At 39.0% G+C, this 19,717-nt stretch overlaps 2 pseudogenes; both read right to left on the bottom strand.

The window, feature by feature from the left end:
* Positions 1-2,227: 2,227 nt before the first annotated feature.
* Positions 2,228-3,451, bottom strand: LOC110766774 (glyoxylate/hydroxypyruvate reductase HPR3 pseudogene; annotated as a pseudogene).
* Positions 3,452-3,975: 524 nt separating this feature from the next.
* On the bottom strand, positions 3,976-9,675 carry LOC110766765 (glyoxylate/hydroxypyruvate reductase HPR3 pseudogene; annotated as a pseudogene).
* Positions 9,676-19,717: the final 10,042 nt, after the last annotated feature.

Raw genomic sequence — 19,717 nt, 5'->3', positions numbered from 1 at the left:
ATAAATTGGCCGGCTATGAGCATGAGACATGAGTCAGGGCAATAACTTAAAAAAGAAGAAGGGAAAAGCCTAAATTTGTTCTATAATGGTTTGCATGATTTGCATTGTAAACTGTTTTTGTATAATTTCTTTTAAAAATAGGCAAGCGTGCCTTAGCCTTCTCTTTCCTCAGGAAATGTCGATTTGGAAATTTTCTAGCTTGGTTACAACCGGTTGTAACTTTGTGTCTATTTCTCTTATCACATAATATAATCTTTTTTTATAATCACGGAAGACAATTAGTATGCTCCGTAATCCATGTAGATAATAATTATTCATTTCTTTGAAGCCTTATTACTCACATGAGCCACCAAATCACTAAAATTTTCATGTTTGTTTTTCATCTGATCACATGGCAAATATTGTCTTTAAAAAAGAAGAAGATTTTTTTCGTCCATTTCCATAACTAGAGGGGGGGTTATATATTTTCCATTGTCCTATCAGATATTTATATTGATTTGGACCCAAGACAGATAAAGCTAACAAAGAGACATATAGAGGTTTCAAGGTGCCAATAATATCCTAGAAAAGGGGCTACATGCAACATGTATCATAACCGCCAAAAATTCTTTAATGTATATTAATTTATCCATGTTTAACAAAGATGCTTATAAGCTTCTAATTTTGGGGAAAATTTAAAAAAGAAAAATATAATAATTTTGGGGTTTTTTAAATTTATTCTAAAGTCAAAACTAGAGTTGAGATTCATAACCTCAAAATGTACAATAATTAATTGGACATATTTTTACAAGTGTCACAAAAATTTCTTTGAAGCGCAAACTGGCAGACACATGAATTTTTCAGGGAAGAGACAACATTAAAAGGCTAAAAGTATGTGAGGGAAATCTAAGTGCAAAGAGTCCATGAACCCATCTACATTAGTCGACAGAGAAGAGAGAAACTTTGAATAAATAAATGTGAAATCTGCATAAAGGACAGATGCAATATAAGGGGGGATTAAAGCTCATGGATATTTATTATAGATACACTATTAAGAGAATTTTGGGAGACAACAAGTTTATGTGAAGCAGAAATCAAGTTGAATATTATAAAGTCTCTTTCAGACACTTAGTCGAACACACGGTGGGCACCAGTAAAAGGGAAAATTCCAGTCACCCCTAAGGATTTTCCGACAAGGGGCTCCTTGCTCATATATAGGTCTGCTAGTGAGCGCATACATGGATTTAGCCAAAATGTGCTCTCCACTCTGCAATCGAGTTTGAATTCCCTCCCCAAAATTTAAATTAGATTAAAATAAAATTTTGTTTGTATAAAAAAAAATTTCTTTGAAGCATCTTTGTCATAATAAGAAACGGGCATGCACATACATTCAAGTAATTAAAGAATGAAAGAAAAAACAAAAATAGCATCACTAGCGATTTCCACGAAGTAATTGAATTCATAATTTCGGATTAAGAATCATTTAGAAGAAGCATTGTCGTTTCAATGGCTCTAGCTAGCTTAGCTAATCACTTTATCTACAAACTTTGTGATTTGTTTAATGTAGACAATGATTGGAAAAACAAAAACAAGTACCGCAGTTTCATGATTTCTGTTCTCATCATTGTGTGGCATTTAACCCCTTTTCATCAAAACTGATTGGTTCCATATATTATTTGCGGTACTCGATAATTTATATGTTTTAGATCAAGTGTAGGGGTGTTCAAGATTCAATCAGATTTGATGATAATTTATATATATATATTTTTTTTTTCATTGAGCAGTTTCGAAGTGACGAACACCCCATATGAATAAAAAAATCTCACATTTTATCGATTCGTTAGTGCCCTTTTTCTGCATTGGGCAATCTATCTTAATTGAAATTAGGCCTTCTATTTAAGTCCAACCCAACCCAAGGTTAATTCCATTTGGCATGGCATTCCTAGCCATTGAATGGTCAGGATTAGTTTGTCCCAACCCTAAAGCCCAGACCTTTAAAGTCTTTGTGCCTTCTGATAGCAGAGCACAACAGAGGCTACCTAACAACCCAGCCCAGACCCGGGTCAATTCCAAGTTAATGTGGACAACCAACAAAACATAAATGCCTTCTTTTGCTAGTCCAAATGAGATCATATCATATGCAATTATTCATTGTCACCAATGTTCATAACTTCTGGTAAATGAACTAATACGTAATGAAAAATAAATAAATTCAGATCTTGTTGTTCTAGTGGTTAAGAGTAACACACTAGACTCGAGGTACAAGTTCGAATTCCTCTCCCGCATTGTGTGGAGTAAGCAGAGGTTTATTTGAAAAGAAAGCTTCCAAGTTGCCAAGCATTAATTCATTTGAACTTTGGAAAGATTCTGTAGTGTGAACAGCCTTATGGGGGGACAGAACAACATTGTCCAAAGCAAAGAGCTCTTCAGGAACATGATGCACATTCTCAAACACATCCAAACCAGCACCTCCAATCTCTCCATGCACCAAAAACCTCACCAATTCCTTCTCATCGACAATAGCCCCCCGCCCCACGTTAACGATCACTCCCTCTCTTCCCAGTGCAGATAAGACTTCCTTGTTGATCATGTGGTGGGTTTGGTCTGTCAATGCACAACATATGATGAGGGCATCATTATTGGCTGCAAGTTCATTAACATTGGAATAGTAAGGGTATGGCAAAGATGGCTTTTTGCTCTCCGAGTTGTATTAGACCCTGCAGCCAAAGGCCTCAAGTGTCTTTGCAACTTCCAAGCCAATGCTTCCTAATCCAACAATGCAACTCACTTGTCTCCTAACTGAATTTAATTACCAGTATTAATTATAAAATGGAAAATAGAAAGTTAAGCAATAATTGAAGCAAGAGTTTTTGTGATTAAGTGAGAGACAATATCGATGCAACTAAAGATCGTGATCCCCTAACACAACTAACATATTCCAAAAAGAGAAACAAAACATCAGTCAATCCTTAAAGAAAAAGAAAAAGAAAAACAATGTTGGTGAGAGACGTGTAGTGACCTTGGAACCAAGAGGGTAATTTCCTTTGCTAGTCCAAAGCCCTTGCCTCACATACCGATCAGCTGCTGAAATTTTTCTCTTCACATCAAGGAACAAACCAACACCAATATCAGCAACATCTTCTGAGTACACACTTCTGGCAGTGGCTATGGCAATTCCACGCTGCCTGCACTCTACAACGTCGATGTAGTTGACACCAGAAGTGCAAGTCAAAACAACTTTCAGTGCTGGTAGCAGCCGGAGGAGGTCCTCATTGACCTGAGTGGCATGGTAGCAAAGCATGGCTTGGACTGAACATGCATAGGTGGTCAAGTACTGGTCTAGAGGGAGTGGTGACTCCCCTGCATGGAGGATATCGAACTTTTTGGACAACTCAGATTGGAAATGAGTGAAGAATGCTGGAGGGTGAATAATCAGGAGTTGTGGGAGGTCTTGGGATTGGAATTGGGCCATTATAGTATGTTGGTTTTTTCCTCAAAATATCAACAAATAATGCAAGAGCCATCGCATTTTCTAACTACATTAGTTTGTTCACATGTCAGTTGATGTGCTAATTAATAATTGATGTCATAAGTACACATCATAAGTGAATGCCCTCTGTGTACTCAATTTTGATTTCTGATGTAGGATTGGTGGAGATTGGTTTGAGAGCCTCTTGTTTTCTGTGGTATTGATTTGATGTGTTGCCTTCAGATATTCTGTTTGGCTGACTTTTCTAAGTAAGGTTTGATCAAAAGGAATTTGAAAAAGGTTAAACAGAGATATTACAAGCTTAAGAGAATGTTGGAAATGAGCAAACTCAAAACTGCCAATCAAATGAGATGACCAGACTCATTGTCACAAATACTAATTCATAGCTTCTTGCAAGCCAAGGAATCAGTTCTACAAGAACAGAGTTCACCCCAAAAAATAAATACTACAAGAAACAAAATGTCCCAAAAGAAAAAAAAAAAACCAGCACATAAAATCTTATTTAGTCACCTATTGAATGGGGTAACCAAAGGTTTATTTGAGAAGAAAGCTTCCAAATTGGCAATAACTATTCGATTTGATCTCTCGAAAGATTCTGGAGTAAGAGCAGCCTTATGCGGAGACAGAACAACATTGTCCAATGCAAAGAGCTCTTGAGGAACATGAGGCTCATTCTCAAACACATCCAAACCCGCACCTCCTATCTCTCCATGCACCAAACACCTCCCAATTCCTTCTCATCAATAATAGCCCCCCGTCCGACGTTAACAATCACTCCCTCTCTTCCCAGTGCAGATAAGACTTCCTTGTTAATCATGTGGCAGATTTGGTCTGTGAATGCACAACAGATGATGAGGGCATCAGTATTGGCCGCAAGTTCATGAACATTGGAATAGAAGAGGTAAGGCAAAGCTTGCTTTTTTCTCCTTGAGTTGTATGAGACAATGCACCCAAAGGCCTCAAGTCTTTTAGCAACTTCAGAGCCAATGTTTCCTAATCCAACAATCCCAACTCGCTTGCCTCCAAACTGAAATAAAAAATTAGAAATTAGAAAGTCAAGCAATCATTCTATCCCCAATGCTAAAGAACTAATCAGATTTTGTGATTGTTGACGTGTACTTATCGTTAACTGTTAATTAACAAACCAACTGCCGTTAACTAATGTAGTTAGAAACTTAGAAAATGCAATCACTTTAGCATTACCTTGAAACCAAGAGGATATTCGCCTTTGCTAGTCCAAAGCCTTTTTCTCACATACCGATCTGTTAGCGAGATCCTAGTGTAATTAGAAGATTTACTTCCTAATATATTATGATTTTATTTATTTCCTTTTTTTTTTTGTATAGATATTATGTAATTAGGACTTTAGCTTATTTCCTAGTATAACCCTGCTAGGGTTTGTAACCTTGTATTATAAATACCTCCTTTCGGAGAATGAAATATACTTGAAAATATTCTACCCACTTTGTTTGACATGGCATCAGAGCCAGGTTTTCTGGTGACCTATGTGTTGTGCTCACCTATGTTCTAACCTCATATTTTTTCCTACCTGTGCCCTGTGTGCCCTCCTAGGTTTGTGTGTTGTGTCGTTGTGTTCGTGTCATTCCTGTTTTCATGCATATGTCGTATTTGTGTATTTGCTGTGCTCCACTGTGTTCCGCTGTGTACTCTGCCGTGTTCGTGCCTCTACTGTGCTCGAGCCAGTCTTCGTGCCTCTACTGTGCTCGAGCCAGTCTTCGTGCCTCTACTGTGCTCGAGCCAGTCTTCGTGCATCTGCCATATTTGTGCCTCTGTTGTGTTCAGTTGTATACTTTGCTGTGATCTATTGAGTTTCTACTGCAAGCATGGGTGATAACTCCATTGTTGGTGCTGTTGCTGATTCTTCTGCAAAATTGTGTGGTTCTGACTCTATTCCAGGTACTGGCTCCAATACTTGGATAATTGACACTGGTGCTTCTGATCATATAACTTATGATGCTAAATTTTTTGATGAGTTGTCTAGTAACACCCGTGACCCATACATAACTAGTGCTAATGGCTTGCCCTCTCCAATTACTGGCGAGGGCACAATCTCTCTCTCCCCTACTCTGTCTTTGTCTTGTGCGTTATTAGTTCCCAATATCCATTGTAACTTGTTATCTGTTGGTCGATTACTTGATACACTTAATGCTTTTGCTACTTTCTATCCTACACATTGCTCTTTTCAGGATCTCAAGACTCACGAGACTATTGGGCATGGTAAACGGATAGGGGGGGGTTATATTATTTGACATTGCCTTCTGCACCAGTTTGTGATCGTGTCGTTAATACTGTTCAAAGTTGTGGTGTCAAAGACAAAAAACAAATTTGGTTATGGCATCGTCGCTTGGGACACCCGTCATTTGGCTACCTTGAACGTTTGTTTCCATCTTTATTTCGCTCTTGTGATGAGTCCAGTTTTAAGTGTGATATATGTATTTTGGCTAAGAGTCATCGTGCTGTGTTTCCTTTGAGTGACAGTAAAGCTGCAAAGCTTTTTGATTTAGTACATTCGGATATATGGGGACCTGCTCGTGTGACTTATAATGGCTTCTGTTGGTTTGTTACATTTATTGATGACTACACTCGCTTAACATGGGTATATTTGATGAAGAATAAACATGATGTTGCTTCTATTATTCCTGAATTTTGTGCCATGGTGTCTACTCAGTTTCATATTCAAGTCAAAGTGTTTCGGACTGATAACGGACGTGAATATGTGAATAATATCTTGTCCCATTTCTTCCGTGATCAAGGCATTATCCACCAAACTACTACTCCATTCACTCCTCAGCAAAATGGTGTGTCTAAACGCAAGAATCGTCAATTACTTGAAGTTGCCCGCTCCCTTCTGTTGGACATGTCTGTTCCCCATCACCTTTGGGGGCATAGTGTTTTAGCTGCGGCATATTTGATTAATCGTACTCCTAGTCGGGTTCTTGATTTCAAGACTCCGCTTGATGTGTTGTGTGCCCATACTTCTCCGGTTTCAGTCTCTAAGTTACCTCCGAAGGTGTTTGGGTGTGTTGCTTATGTTCATGTCTACTCCCATCAACGGAGTAAACTTGATCCATGTGCTCTCCGCTGTGTCTTCATTGGCTATTCTAATACTTAGAAGGGTTATAAGTGTTATCACCCTCCTACTCAGAAGGTACATGTTACTTTGGATGTCGTTTTTCATGAAGAAGTACCGTATTATGTTTCTCTCTCCTCTTCAATTCAGGGGGAGAGGGGGAGTGAATTGAAGAGTGTTGAAGTGGAAGATCTTGGATGTGAAGATGCATGTGAAGGAATTTCTCACGAAATGGAAATGACCGGTCACGCAGAGGAAGTGACCGGTCGCGATAGAACCTACCTGGAAACGACCGGTGGAGCAGAGGAAGCGACCGATCGCGATAGAACCTGCCTAGAAACGACCAGTTGCGCAGAAGGTCACGACCGGTCGCATGCCCCGATGACTGACAACAATGACTGTTTGGAAGCGACTGGTCGCACAGAAGGTCACGACCAGTCGCAGGTGGATTTTTTGGAGGAATTTTGCTCTACCCCAGAAGAACGTGATAGTGATACTAGTGACTCTTGTGTAGATGAGATCGATACAAGACCCCCCTCTGCCCTGCCATTGCCCCAGTCAAATCGTGATACTGAGTCAAGTGAGGTAATGTCTGATAATGATCTGTCTGTGTCTACTTATCAATTACCCCCACGAACTATTCGTGGGAAACCTAAAGTACAATATTCTCCTGATATACATGCCAAATCTAAATATCCCATTAGAATTTTGTGACAACTCATCGTTTATCTAAGTCATATGCATCATATTTGTGTCAATTATCTAGTGTATGTGTGCCAACTAAGCTGCAAGATGCTCTATCTAACCCCAAATGGACGGATGCCATGAATGTGGAAATGGATGCCTTGAACAAAAATAAGACGTGAGATTTGGTTCCTTTGCCACAAGGGAAGAAAGCGGTTGGATGCAGATAGGTGTTTACTTTGAAGCATAAGGCTGATGGTTCTATTGATCGTTACAAGGCTATATTGGTAGCCAATGGGTATACTAAGACATATGGAGTGGATTATCTGGAGACATTTGCCCCAGTGGCAGAGCTCAACACTGTGCGTGTGCTTTTATCTCTTGCTGCTAACCACGATTGGCCCTTATTGCAGTTTGATGTCAAAAATGCTTTTCTACATGGTGACCTCCAAGAAGAAATTTATATGGATCGTTACAAGGCTAAATTGGTAGCCAAGGGGTATACTCAGACATATAGAGTGGATTATCTGGAGACATTTGCCCCAGTGGCAAAGCTCAACACTGTGCGTGTGCTTTTATCTCTTATTGCTAACCACGATTGGCCCTTATTGCAGTTTGATGTCAAAAATGTTTTTCTACATGGTGACCTCCAAGAAGAAATTTATATGGATCTTCCTCCCGGTATTCATGTGACCTCTAAGGAGGGTGTTGTATGTCGGCTGCGGAAGTCATTGTATGGATTAAACCAGTCTCCAAGAGCGTGGTTTGGAAGATTTGCTACATTCATGAAAAAGTTTGGGTATGTGCAAAGTAACTCTGATCATACATTGTTTCTGAAGCGTCATAAAGGTAAACCGACGGCTTTAATTATTTAAGTTGATGATATGATTGTGACTGGAGATGATCATGTAGAAATACAGAGTCTTCAGAAGTATCTGGCTTCCGAGTTCGAGATGAAATCACTGGGTGATTTAAAGTACTTTATTGGGATTGAAGTTGCCAGGTCTAAACATAGTATTTTTCTATCCCAAAGAAAGTATGTTTTGGATTTACTTGCAGAGACTGGGATGTTGGATTGTAAACCGATTGATACCGCTAGTGAGCAGAATCATAAGTTGAGGTTATATCCTAATCAAGTTCCGACTGATAAAGAACGTTATCAACGACTTGTGGGGAAATTGATTTATTTAGCTCATACCCGTCCGGACATTACAAATGCTGTAAGTATGGTGAGTCAGTTTATGCACGCTCCTAGTGTAGATCATATGGGGGCTGTGACTCGTATTTTAAGGTATCTAAAAGTAACTCCTGGCAAGGGATTGTTGTTTTCCAAATATGGTCATATAGATGTGGAAGGGTATACTGATGCTGATTGGGCTGGTTCAGCCACTGATAGGCGTTCAACGTCTAGGTATTTCATGTTTGTTGGTGGTAACCTTGTTATTTGGAGAAGTAAGAAACAAAAAGTGGTGTCTCGATCTAGTGCCGAGGCCGAGTAGTATCGTGGGATGGCTCACGGCGTATGTGAGTTACTATGGTTGAGGAGATTGTTGAGAGATCTTGGTTTTGGGCCATAGAAGCCTATGATTTATATTGTGACAATAAGGCTGCAATTGCAATTGCACATAACCCGGTGCAACATGATCGTACAAAGCATGTGGAGGTTGATCGAAATTTCATTAAAGAGAAGTTGGATGCGAAGATTGTTTCCTTCCCGTTCATCAACTTTGAGTATCAGTTAGCTGATGTCCTTACAAAAGCTGTCTCTTCCAGTATCTTCCTCAACTCGCTTAACAAGTTCGGCATGTGCGACATCTTTACTCCAACTTGAGGGGGAGTGTTAGCGAGATCCTAGTGTAATTAGGAGATTTACTTCCTAGTATATTAGGATTTTATTTATTTCCTTTTTTTGTATAGATATTATGTAATTAGGACTTTAGTTTATTTCCTAGTATAACCTTGCTAGGGTTTGTAACCTTGTATTATAAATACCTCATTTCGGAGAATGAAATATACTTGAAAATATTCTACCCAGTTTGTTTGACATGATCTGCTGCTGAGATTTTTCTCTGCACATCAATGAGCAACCCTATGCAATATCAGCAACATCTTCTGAGAATGCACTCCCGCAAGTGGTCACTGAAATTCCACGCGTTTTGCACTCGACCAAGTCGATGTTGTTGACCCCAGCAGTGGGGGTCGCAACAAGTTTGAGTGCCGATAGCAGCCGGAGGAGGTCTGCATTGACTTGAGTGATAGGGAAGCAAATCATGGCTTGGACTGAGCGTGCATTGGTGGTCAAGAACTTGTCTAGAGGTAGTTATGACTCCCATGCTCTAAGGAGATGGAACTTTCGGGACAACTGAGATTCAATATGTGTCAAGGATAATGGAGGGTGAATAATTAGGAGCTGTGGGAGGTCTTGGGCCATCATTATAGTAGCATATGTTTCAGAGCCGGTCCATTAATTTTGGAGGCCCTGTGCAAATATCGATGTCGAGGCCCTGCATATACAAGTAGGAAAAAAAAAATCCATATAGAAACAAAATTTTCTGACACGGGAGGAACACCTTCGGAAAGAGCTTCCCATAAAAATTTCTTTAGTCACTCTTCCAAATCACAGAGCTGATAAATTGATTTTCCAATTTCAATGCTCGGTGAATTCTCATGTGAATGAGGGAGGGAGAAAAGAACTGTGATTTTGGGGAAAAGGCTAAAGCTTCGGTTTTTACAATCCAAAATTTGATGGAAGAGGGTGGTACACTGGTACTGAAGAGAAAGAAATTAATTCTGATGGAGGAGAGTGAGAGAGACTCACTAAAAGAGAAAAGAATATTATAATGGTTTTGCAGCGCGAGAGTTGGGAAGAGGAAAACACAGGTTTCAAACATAATAAATAAACAAAAAGAAGAGTTGCAGCGTGAGAGAGAGACTCTCTAAGTCGTGGAAGTTGTTGATAATTAATATTCAATTCAATTTTGGTTTTGGTTTTGGGGCCTTGCATGTGATGTTGTGGGGTGATATTTAATATTTCATTTTTATTTTCATGTTTTAATAAATTGAATGCGTTGACTCGGAAAAATTTGGGGCCCTTAAATTTTGGGGGCCTTGTGCAGTCGCACAGCTCGCACACCCCATGGGCCGCCTCTGATATGTTTTAGATGGAATTTCAAATCCAATAGACCATTATAATATTTTCATGATCCAGAGGTCTGCATATGGTGGAGGCACCCCACAAAATGGCCTCAATGACCTCAACTATCAACAAGTAGGGTACATCTTCCCTGTAAATTCGCATTAAACACGAACACGATTTAATGGGTGGATGAATCCATAAATCCATAGAGAAGTGTGAATCATGTAAATTTAATGGTTACCGTGGACTTACATTTAACGCGAATCGCTGTTGTAGAAAAATCTAACAAATAGCACTAGATCGTCACATTTTTTTAACCACATTAATCAAGATTCGGATTCTCTGAGTAAATATATTATTGAATTATTGATGTAACAAGTATGCATCATCATTTATAAGTCATGTAATACTTTAGCAATTTCCCTCAGTAACGAGAAATTATATAGACTACCTTTCATTTGAAGGCCTAGATGAATATTTCACTTTCCATCCTCCTCAGTTTTAGTAACATGTGGAAAATAGAGATGGAATTTGTGAAGTACTGAAAATGGTAGGTGAACACGGTGTGATTTGCAATGAATGCCCTCTCTGTGGTCAACCTTTATTGCTACTGATGTAGGGTTGGAGATGGGGTGTGTGGGAGCCTCCTGTTTTTCTGTGGTATTATTATGTTATGTTCTGTATTTTTTATTTTTTATTTTCCATTTCGGGGAGCAAATATTATAATTGATTGTCGTTTCATTGGCCTCAAGTCTTTTTGCAACTTCAAAGCAAATCCTGAGTGACATGAAAAATCATGAATTTTGAAAAATTACGATGTCATTATTCTTTAAGGTAATAAATTGAAAATGATGTATAAGTTTAGGTGATATTTCTATAAACACAAAAGAAAAAGTGAAAGTGCAATAGAAGCTCTTTACATTGCAGAAACAGTCATGGTTTCTTTACTGTTTTATTGAATTTCGTTTTATTTATTTATTTTATTATTGTTGTGCTTATTTAACTATTAGAATTAAATAATTGTATAACTGATTGTTGTTACACCAACAAGAAAAAACGAACCACAATACAATATTTCGATTAAGGAGTGACATATTTGTTCGAACACTTTCCAATGTTATCTAAAATCATATCCAACCATCAGTTTCAATCAATGGGTTTTCAGGGTTATTTGGAATGGGATTGTGGTCAACGTTCTTCTCATGTCAGGTGTTATTGTAACTCAAAATTTTCTCTATTCATCGGAGGACCAAGGTAACAATGTTGAAATAATGCAACAATATTATGAAACTTACTATTCTTAAGTATCCTATAATTTACTACGACAATATTATTGGGCCCCCACTATATCGTTCCAGTCAATTGCCAATGGTTTTTCGCATGTGAACCACCCATAACCGTTGAAAAGCCAGTTATTTATTTATTATTATTGGCAAAAAACACACACACACAGACAACTATTAATTTGCTACACAAAATTAATGAAGCACTATATTATGGCCCATTGATGTTTCAATTGCTTTATAACGACCCAAAAACTCATATATAAAATTATCTTTTATCATTGACATCTTGATCAGAGGAGAAAAGAGCCACTACAAAGATATGGTTAGAGCAGAGACCTCGACACAATTGAGTTTGCTAAAGGATTCTTGAAAAATTGCTTTTAAAATACAACAAGTCTTGGAATGCGTGAATAGTGAAATCGAAGTATTATCTTAGAATTCTAGAACAAAATTGTATGATTGAAATTGGGAGAGAAGTGAGAGTAAGAAACTGAACAATTTACAATGTAACAAGTATGGCAACGTTGGGTTTCATAACATATATATGAATCTCATGCTAATAGAGGTAGGACAAAAATGAATATGGATGGACTAATAGACTCTTTAAAACACTATATAGTAGGACCACAATACAAGCACTAGGCGCTAACTTATTCTCAGACTCTTATCTTAACTATCTCATATGACGGGATCAATGAGATTAATTACGAAATCATGTACGGTCTAATCCCTGCGAGAGAGATTAACACCAGCACCAGCACCAGCAAACGGTCAAAGCCCAGCACCAGCACCAGCAATAACAAGAAGCACAAAGTTAGGTAGGAGGAGGGGTGAACTAGATGCAGCTGCAGCAGATAGCGTACAAGATAGAGTGTACATCAAGACCGTTGACTTATGCATGCATGGGTCCCACTCACTCCCAAAAATAAATGGTGCAGATCTTCATATGTAGAGTGATTGGGGAAAATGCGGAGCAGTGAATTAATCCGCGACCTCATATTCTTCAAATAAATAAATCTTTTTTTTATTAAAAAATATACGAAGAGGAAAATAAATAAAAGTTGAAGCACTGGTGAGATTGTAGATCACGTGCCTTTACATTGACCATGCACACCAAGCATGAGTCGTGAGATGATACTATTTATATACTACGTCGAAACGACCATTGTCACATTGACGGCTACATAGGTTGCTTTCTTATTTTCTCTCTTTCTTTAAATAGAAAAGTTGATATAGATCCAAATTCTCAGATTTGGTGACTTTGATCCAAGTCCTTTGAATTTTGTGCCATATAAGATTACATTCCTTTTTTAATATTTTCGGATATAATTTTTTTATTTTAATATTTTAAAATAATTTTTTATTCCAATGTTGCCCCTTAAGACTTGAATTGAGTAATAATCATTTATGTCATATATATATATATATATATTTTTGATAATGTGTAATAGTATTTTATGCACCTTTTTTGTGTGTGCTTAATATCACAAAATATCCCTAAGGTTTACAAAACTATGAAATTGCTTCCTTAATGTTTTTTTTTTGTGTCACTCGTGGTCCTCAAAGTTAGTACGTGCGATCACAAATTGTACCTGCCGTTAGGTTCTCTCAAACCCAAATGACTTCGAAGCATCGCCGCTAATTTGGACCATATGGCATATCTGGCTTGAACTAGATGCAGCTGCAGCAGATAGTGTACAAGATAGAGTTTAGATCAAGACCGTTGGAAAGCAGTCACTTATGCATGGGTCCCACTCACACCCAAAAATAAACGGTGCAGATATGTAGAGTGATTGGGGAAAATGCGGAGCGGTGAATTAATCCGCGACCTCATATTCTTCAAATAAATAAATCTTTAACCATGAGATGTGGTGTGGTGGTAGCTCACCTCATTCCTTAACTATGAGGTTGGAGGTTCGATCCCCGCACATGGGAATGGAGCGCATTTCGTGGCCAGCCGTTTACCTCCATTGGGAGAGCTCCCACGGCGAAAGGGATTAGTCACTGCTGTCGGCGGTGGATACCCTTGGGTCTCACCTAAAAAATAAATAAATCTTTTTTTATTATTTAAATATACGAATAGGAAAATAAATAAAAGTTGAAAGCGATGAGATTGAAGATCATGTGCTGTTACATTGACCATAAGCACAGCAAGCATGAGTCGTGAGATGATACTATTTATATACGTGCAAAATAAAAGGATAAAACCTAAGTTTTCTTTAAAGTCAGGAAAAATAATTATATATAAACAAAAAACAAAAAAACAAAAAAAACCCGCCTAGCGCCTAGGCGGGCCCCTAGCTCCTGGCGGCCGATTTTTGGAACACTAACTTGTATAATGTTTATTTTGCACATAGCTCGGGCGTTGTAGCATTTCTGCACTGGGTTCTAGTATTCCATGTTGCATTGCAGGTAGTAAATTGTAAGTGCCTTTTTCATTTTGGCTTCAAAGTGAGTTCATTGGTGAATGTTAAATGAGGAGGTCGCTGGTCGCAGCCTGGTGGTGGTCGTCGCGGGTGGAGGCCTGGTGGTGGTGGTCTATCGTGAGAGATAGAGAGGGAGGGAGGGAGAGAGAGAGAGAAGGAGGTGACTGCTCAAAGGAGAGAGAGGCAGCGTGAGGTATGTTACCCGACCAGGCCTGCCTAGGCTGACGCCCAGCGCCTAGGCGGATTTTTCGAACACAATTGTTTCACTACATATAACGTAGCCTGTCATTAGACCTGACAAGAGCACACATACATGAAAAGTTAAGTCATGTATATAAGAAAATATGGTGAATGTTTTCTGTATTGATCACTGTACAAAGATTACAAATATATAACAGAGCTTAAGGAATACAAAAGGAAAGAAATCTCCAGATCCTATGTCTAAGGTAATTACACAGAAAAGGAAAAGAATTGCTGTCCAAGTAAGACAGCTATACAACGATAACTTCAATCTAAAGTCTTCCTTCTATTAAGCCTTGATTTCTAACACTCCCCCTCAAGTTGGAGCGTGTATGTCTAAAAGATTCAACTTGCTTTTCAATCGTAGGAAAGTTTCCTTGCCCAATGCTTTTGTAAAAATATCTCCGATTTGATCTCTAGAAGGAAGGAATGCAGTACGTAATGTTCCATCTTGAATTCTTTCACGAACAACATGGCAATCAATTTCAATGTGTTTGGTTCGCTCATGATAGACCGGATTTGCTGCTATATATATGGCAGCCTTGTTGTCACAATAAAGTGTACTAGGAAAGGAGTGTGATATACCAAGATCTTGTAAAAGATATCGTAGCCATTGTAGTTCACATGTAGCCACTGCCATTGCCCTATACTCGGCTTCTGATGAGGACCTAGATACAGTGGGCTGTTTTTTGGTTTTCCATGAAATTGGACTTGTTCCAAGAAACACACAATAACCTGTTGTTGATCTTCTTGTCATGGGGCAACTTGCCCAATCTGAGTCACAGAAAGCTTGCAATTTTAATTCATTATGAGAGGATAATAGAATACCTTGACCTGGTGATCCCTTTAAGTAATGAACTAAACGTGTAGCAGCTTTCATATGTGGTTGGCGTGGTTGGTGCATGAATTGGCTGAGAATATTAACTGCAAAAAGAATATCCGGTCTTGTAACAGTTAGATAAATAAGTCTTCCAATCAAGCGGCGATATGAGGCTGGATTATTGAGTAGATTGCCATCAATATTGTTGAGCTTTAGACTTTCTTCCATGGGAAAAGGCTCAGGTTTAGCTCCCAATAAACCTGCGTCTTTGATAATATCTAAAGCATATTGTCGTTGGTTCAAACAAATGCCTCTTCGTGATCTTGACACCTCAATCCCAAGGAAATATTTAAGATTGCCCAAGTCTTTTAGCTTGAATCGCTGATGTAGGAAGTTCTTAAGCTTGGAAATCTCATTTGCATCTGAACCTGTGATAATGACATCATCGACATACACTAGTATAAACACTGAGGAGATACCTTTGTGTTTATAAAACAGAGAGTAGTCGGCTTTGGATTGAATGTAACCAGCGTCAAGAATGGCCTGTGAAAATTTGGCAAACCATTGCCTAGAAGCCTGCTTAAGTCCGTAGAGTGATTTGTGTAACTTGCAAACAAGATTCTCCCCCTTACGGACATAACCCGGCGGAGGCTGCATATAGACGTCTTCATGTAAGTCACCATGCAAAAAAGCATTGTTGACGTCTAATTGATGAAGGGGCCAATCCTTAGAGGCCGCAACGGTGAGGAGAACCCGAACGGTGACCAATTTTGCAACAGGAGAGAAAGTCTCTTTGTAATCAATACCCTCTAGTTGAGTGTAGCCTTTAGCAACGAGGCGAGCTTTAAACCGCTCGATGGTACCATCCGAATTACGTTTGACTTTGTAGACCCATTTACAACCAATGGGGTGTTTGTTGGCAGGGAGAGCAACAAGGGACCAAGTGGAATTTGATTCGAGAGCGTGGAGTTCATCACGCATGGCATCACACCAATGGGGAATAAGGGAAGCCTGTGAATAGGAAGTGGGTTCCTCTACAGTAGAGATAGAGGCTAAAAAAACATTGTGAGGGTGAGAAATATTAGAATAAGTGAGATAATGAGAGAGAGGGTAACGGGTACCTTTGTTAACCGAAGATGGATTGACATGGGTATTGTAACAGTGGTAGTCGAGGAGCTTGATGGGTGGTCGACGTATACGAGGTTCAAGATCAACTGCTGGAGAAGGTGGCGAATGAGTGGAAGGATTAGTGGTGGGATGGGCAAGGGGTGTGATGTTATTGGTCGGAGTCAATGGAGGGATAATATGGGATGGGGTGGAAGGATTATTAATAGCAGATGGATGGTTAGGAATAAAGGGTGATGAAGAGGGTGAAGGTGTGAGAGCATGTTGTTGGTCTGTAGGTGTAGGAGTGGGTGCAGCGGAAGGAAAAGATGGAGGGGTTTCAATGTCAGAGGTATCTGTAGGTAGTGTAGGCATATTTGGAGGTGAAAAAATGGTGTGATCATGAGTGGAAGGTGTTGTTTCATAAGGAAAATGGTTTTCAAAAAACTGGACATCCCGACTAATAAAAATTTTATGGGAGGAATAATCATAAATTTTGTAACCTTTTTGATTGTGGGGATAACCAACAAAAATTCCAGGTGTGGCTCGTGTGTCAAATTTGTGTGCTTTGTGTAAGACATTGTTGGCAAAGCAAAGACAACCAAAAACTTTTAAGTGTGTATATGTTGGTGGTTTACCAAATAAAATTTCATAGGGTGTTTTACCTTTTAAAACCTTACTGGGTAAACGATTGATGAGATATGTAGCTGTCAAGATGCATTCTCCCCAAAATTGGAGAGGGAGATGAGATTGAAAACGGATGGATCGGGCCACATTGAGAAGGTGACGATGTTTTCGCTCAACTACACCATTTTGTTGTGGTGTGCCAGGGCAAGTGCGTTGATGTTGCACTCCCATAGAAGAAAAAAATTGTTGAAGATTAGCATTGAGAAATTCTAAACCATTATCGGTGCGAATTTTGCAAATAGAGGAATTAAATTGCAATTTGATCATAGAAAAAAATTGTTGTATAAGTGTGAAAGCTTCAGATTTGAAATGCATGAGATAAGTCCAAGTGCAACGGGAATAGTCATCAACAATGGTTAAGAAATACTTAGCACCAGTAAATGATGAAATAGTGAAAGGGCCCCAAATGTCACAATGTATTAAATCAAAGCATTTGGAACTGGAAATACTACTTAAAGGAAAAGGAGTTCTAGCATGTTTTGCTAATGGACAAATCAAACAAGTATCCTTATTAAAACAAGAAACAGAATCTGAAAGGTGGGAAATCTTGGATTGAACCATATGGGAGGGATGGCCTAAACGCCAATGCCAGAGATCAAAGGTTGCAGATGTGACGGTGGAAACAATGGGAGCATCTTCGGAATCCAAGTAGTAGAGACTACCACGCACACTACCCTTGCCAATCCTCTTCTTCGTAACTAGGTCCTGGAAAATGCATTCATTAGGATAAAACGTGACGGAACAATTTAAGGACTTGGTAATCTTATGAACAGACATTAAATTGAATTGAAAAGAAGGTGCAAAGAGTACATTTTGCAAGGGTAATGTGGGGGATGGATTTGACTGGCCTATATGTGTAATAGATGCTGTTTGGCCAGTGGGTAATTTGACTGGTGCACAAGTAATGGGAGTTTTGGTATGAAATAATTTTGAATTTGAGATCATATGGTCAGTGGCACCCGAGTCAATAATCCAAGTAGAGGAATTGAAACTAGAGATTAGGCCACATGAAATACCTGAAAAATTATTTGCCAAAGGACTACTTTTACCATTGGAAACCATGGAAAGAAATTTTTGATATTCCTCAGGAGTGAGAGTTATGCCGGTGTTGGATGGTGATGGATTGGCATGCACAGCAGCAGTGAAGGGAGGCTTATTGGATCTATTCTGATTATTCCTGCTAGATGCATGGGTCCTATTTGACTGATTTCCGGTGGACTGATCTCCCATAGACTGATTGCCCTGTCGCCTTTTGTATCGGCAATGAGAGTCGGAGTGCCCATCCTTGTCACAGAAATCACAATGATATTTGGAAGGATCTTTGTTCCTGCAATGAGATTCAGTATGACCATCTGCTCCACAAAAATCACAATGATATTTTGGTTTAGATGATGAACGAGAAATAGCAGCCAAGGCAGATTGATCTGGTATTTGTAAAGTTGGTGAACTCAATGAACGTTGACGTTCATCCTGTAAAATAAGAGCATGGGCCTTAGTAACTGTGGGTAATGGTTCAATCAATAGAATATTGCTTCGAACAGTAGAATAAACTTCATTAAGGCCTGTGAGGAATTGCATGAGTCTCTGCTCCTCTAAGATATCATTACGAGAATTGGTGGTCCCACAGGAACAAGGAGCCACAGATGTGTACGATGAGAGTTCATCCCAAAATCCTTTGAGGACAGTGTAATAGGTTGACACAGAAGACGTCCCTTGGTGGTGATTAGATATACTTCGATGTATCTCAAATATGCGTGGAGCATTGTTTTGCGAAAAACGTTCCTTGAGATCAGTCCAGACATCAAGCGCACTCTCGGTATAAATGACGCTGTTGGAGATCTCTGCAGAAAGTGAATTGACGATCCAAGAATTCACCATACTGTTGCAGCGAATCCATTGGTCATAATCTGGGGATGCTTTTGTAGGTATGGTCAAGCTCTTATCAATGAATCCAAGTTTATTCTTGGCTTCCAGAGCTCTGCGTATAGCTCGACTCCAGGTAGGGTAATTATCTCCGATAAGAGGCTTGGAGACAATAATAGTGCCAGGGTTATCTGAATGATGAAGGTAAAGTGGTGAAGAAACTGGATAATCAGGTATTGAATTAGTTTCACGGTTGGTGGATTTTTGTGTTTTTGGTGTGACACTGCTTTCTTCGGTATTTGTCGTGATGAAGATTGCAGGAAGAGCAAAGAGGGATCAGACGTTTTGCTCTGATACCATATAAGAAAATATGGTGAATGTTTTCTGTATTGATCACTGTACAAAGATTACAAATATATAACAGAGCTTAAGGAATACAAAAGGAAAGAAATCTCCAGACCAGATCCTATGTCTAAGGTAATTACACAGAAAAGGAAAAGAATTGCTGTCCAAGTAAGACAGCTATACAACGATAACTTCAATCTAAAGTCTTCCTTCTATTAAGCCTTGATTTCTAACAATGTAAATATGTACAACTTCTGGAGGGATCGCATAAGACATGAAGACATCAGAGATTCAAAATAGAACTAAGAAAGAAAATAAATTTTCCAGGATTTATGAATGTCAATAAACTTGTCTGAGTTGGTCGTGAATCAGCTTTAACAACTGGTATCATTTTTCAACAGAGAAAAAAAAAAGGGGCAAACTGGTAAGGTATTATTTTAAGAAGAAAATCATGGTTATATATTAGTTCTTCGTCAACCGTCAACCGTCGACGACCTACTTCTTTACCTCTGTCTCCTCCGCTTTCCGTTGATTTGTAAACTTCGTCATCATCATTTGTGAGTTTT

The sequence above is a fragment of the Prunus avium genome, chromosome 2 (assembly GCF_965620075.1).
Source record: "Prunus avium chromosome 2, drPruAviu1.hap1.1, whole genome shotgun sequence".
Taxonomy (NCBI): Eukaryota; Viridiplantae; Streptophyta; class Magnoliopsida; order Rosales; family Rosaceae; genus Prunus; species Prunus avium.
Note: the sequence above shows the minus strand (reverse complement) of the source record. Positions and strands in the feature narration are given on the sequence as shown.